This window comes from Gossypium arboreum, chromosome 11 (genome assembly GCF_025698485.1).
Source record: "Gossypium arboreum isolate Shixiya-1 chromosome 11, ASM2569848v2, whole genome shotgun sequence".
Taxonomy (NCBI): Eukaryota; Viridiplantae; Streptophyta; class Magnoliopsida; order Malvales; family Malvaceae; genus Gossypium; species Gossypium arboreum.
The window spans coordinates 114,142,288-114,145,938 of record NC_069080.1 but is presented as its reverse complement, the minus strand read 5'-3'; the positions used below and the strand labels follow the sequence as shown (position 1 = coordinate 114,145,938).

The 3,651-nt window shown below is 33.8% G+C and overlaps 1 non-coding gene across 1 annotated transcript; it reads left to right on the top strand.

The window, feature by feature from the left end:
* The first annotated feature begins 832 nt into the window (after positions 1–832).
* Positions 833–938, top strand: LOC128284965 (small nucleolar RNA R71). The gene has a single exon (XR_008275382.1). It is a non-coding gene; the product is annotated as a small nucleolar RNA R71 (small nucleolar RNA).
* The last annotated feature ends 2,713 nt before the right edge of the window (positions 939–3,651 follow it).

Below are 3,651 nucleotides of genomic sequence, written 5' to 3'. Positions count from 1 at the left end.
ATATATATATGACTAGTCTTAATGTAATGCTTGTTGGGTATGGAGTTGAATTGAAATGTTTCAGCCAAACATGTTATTTTGCGTATCTGAATTGTGGTATTTTATAAAGATATGATCTAGTTTTAAATATGAATTCTTGATGATTAAGCTGAAGATATTTGGTAAGATGATAATCTTGGTATAAATGTATAAGTGGTACTACAATAAACAAGGTAAAATGAGTATGAGATACACATGTATGATGACATACAAATGCTATGTTTATGGTCTAATTGAGAATATTTAATCATTAAATGAATACCATGTTATATGCTTTTATTTTGTATAAGTGTGTAAGAGATTAAGGTTGACCAAAGCTTAGCCTAGGTATATTCCACACAAGCGGAGACACGACCATGTGTCTCAGCCGTGTATGGAACACCACTTTAGGACTTGGGCGTGTGGAGCCTTAAAGCATGAAATTTCTAAGATTTTCATAAGTTTTTGGTTTAGTCCCGAACCCTTTCTAATGTATGTTTTGGGCTTTGTAGACTCAAATAAGGGACTATGTGTAAGTGAATGAACGTTTTGAAATATGAATGAAATTTTATGGCCCGTATTTTAGTTTAATGTTTGTATGTTTGTCCGATAACGCCTCATACCTTATCCCAGCCTCAGGTACGGGTAAGGGGTGTTACACCACTGATAGTTATTTAGTGACATCTCTTCGATAAACTTATAGGCATCTTCAGGTGTTTTATTATTGATGGTTCCGTCAGCAGCTGCATCAACCATTTGCGGAGTCGAAGGATTCAAACCATTGTGGAATGTTTGTACTTGGAGCCAAAGCGGTAACCCGTGGTGAGGGAACCTTCTCAGTAAGTCCTTGTATCTCTCCCATGCATCGTAGAGTGTTTCTAAATCCATCTGCACAAAAGAAGAGATATCATTACGTAACTTAGCCGTTTTAGCCGGCGAAAAATATTTTAGTAAAAATTTTTTGGTCATTTGTTCCCAAGTAGTAATTGACCCTTGTGGTAACGAGTTCAACCACTGTTTAGCTTTGTTCTTTAATGAAAAGGGAAACAACCGAAGACGTATGGCATCATCAGAAATGCCATTGATTTTAAATGTATTGCAAAATTCCAGAAAGTTTGCTAAGTGAGCGTTGGGATCTTCATCCTGAAAACCATCAAACTGAACAAATTGCTGTATCATTTGAATAGTGTTAGGTTTCAGTTCAAAAGTATTTGCAGCTACAATAGGTCTAACTATGCTAGATTCAATTCCTATTAAATAAGGTTTAGCATAATCATACATAGTGCGTGGAGCCGGATTTTGATTAGCCACAATTGTAAGAGGTAGCTGATTGTCTTGGTTTTCAGCCATCTCTTCGATAGGGGGTTGAGTATCGTCTCCTTGCTCGTTCTCTGTGTATCGTAAGCTTCACCTTATTTCTCTTTGATTTCTGTGAAATGTACGATCAATTTCTTCGTCAAAAAGTAAGGGTCCTGACGGGTTTCTTCTAGTCATAAACTATAAAAACCTGCCAAGAGAAAGAAAAAGTAGGTCAATAAATAATAATATTAATTAAATTAAATTAAATTGCAAGAAAAATAAATGGCTAAAGTAATAAAAATTGAGCGTTCCTAATATTTTAGTTCCCCGGTAACGGCGCCAAAAACTTGATCGCGTGATTTTGTGATAGGTTTTAAATATTTATAGTTACTCGTTCTTGACCTAACTATTATCGCGATGTAGGGAAGTGTACCTATCGAACAGTAGTATAGTTTTAGTAAGACCAGATTGTCGAACCCAAAGGAACTAAAAGTACTTATAGTGATTGTCTTTTTATTATCTAGCCTAAAGAATAAAGAGGTTTTTTCTTTAATTAACTAATTATCTAGACTATGAACGCACAAAGAAAAGAATTAGGGAATTGCTTTTGAGGAAAATCGATTGACTTAAGACAATACCTAAGGAAAAATCTACCTAGACTTCACTTGTTATTCTGGCTCCAAATCGGACGATTTATTCATTCAACTTGTTCCGTAGAGATCCCTAAGTTATGTTATTATCCCTATTCAAGACTGATAACCTCTAATCCCTAGATTAAATAACCGAGACTTTTCTCTAATTAACACTCTAGGGTTGCATTAACTCGGTCTATGGATCCCCTTATTAGGTTTCACCCTAATCCGGCAAAATCTTGTCACCCTATTTCTAGGCGCACAATCAACTCCGCTTAATTATCACAAATGTACTCTTAGACAGGGTCTATTCCTCCTCTGAATAAGAGCTTATCTTGAATCAGTATCCTGAGATATCAAAACAAGAATTAAGAACACATAATTAAGAACAAGTTAAATAGTTATCATACGATTCAGATAATAATAACAAGATTTGTCTTAGTTTTTATTCCCCTTAGGTATTTAGGGGATTTAGTTCATAACTAAATAAGAAAACATCTCAGAATAATAAAGAATTAAACATAAAGTGTAATAGCCCGATTTTGGGCCTAGTCGGAACAATGGTTTCAGTACCACTGTTCTGAGCCAAGAGAAAATTATTTTAGTATTATTTTATGTGTTATAATATAATTTTATAAGTGCATGTAAATTTTGGTAAGTTAATTTTAGCGATTTCTAGTCCAATTTCGAAAAAGGACTAAATCGCGCAAAAGGTAAAAGTTGTGTTTTGATGCCTAAGGTGTTAAATTGCTTTGTGTATTAAATTGGGGGACTTTAAAGTGAAATTAGACCCCTAAATGAAGCATGACCGGTCATGGGGGACAAAAATTGTTGAAAAGTCAAAATTAGGTGAAGTTGATCACCAATTTTGACTAGTTTTGTTATTAACATCAAAAAGAAAAAGCTATCGTTTCCCTCTTCTCCTCCACCAAAACATGAAGCAAAGAAAGGGGTTTTGAAGCTTTGAAATACCAGCCACTTACATCCCTTGCTAGTAAGTGATTTTTTAATTTCTTTCTTGATGATTTTTACATTTTTGAAATCCCTAAAGCCTAAACTTTCAAATGAGGGGTCTAGTTTGCAAAATGATGAAGAGTCTAGGGTTTTTCCATGATAGTAAATGTATTGTTTTCTGTGTTTTTATGGAAGATTATGAGTCCTAGTTGTCTAATAAACAACTTTTGTGAAAGAAATTGCATGAAAACACCTTAAAAAGGGGCTAGTTTGCTAAGTTGTAAGATAAGGTGTTAGTGTGTGTATTAATGATTTTTGTGAGTTTCCATAGTTATGAAAATGGTTCATCTAAGCTTAATGAGTAAAGAAATTGAATAAAAATCATTTTTCGAGCCTAGGGGCAATTTGGTAATTTTGGAAAAATAGAGGGGCAAAATTGTAAATTTTGCCAAAGTGTGTCAATGGACTAATTTGATTAGTACATTGTTTTAATAAGCTAAATGTGATGTTTTAGATGTTGAAAATCGAGATTTGGACTTAGAACGGAAAGAAATCGATTAAGGGATGATTACGTCCTTTTCACCTTTGTGGTATCGAGGTAAGTTCGTATGGTAACAATAATGCAATATCATGCTTGAATTAAAATTCTTTATCGTTATGGCATTAAGTGTATGATCTAAAAAATTAGAAGTTTGTATGAAAGTAATGCTCAATTTCATTATGATGTGCTTAATACTTGATATTGTAC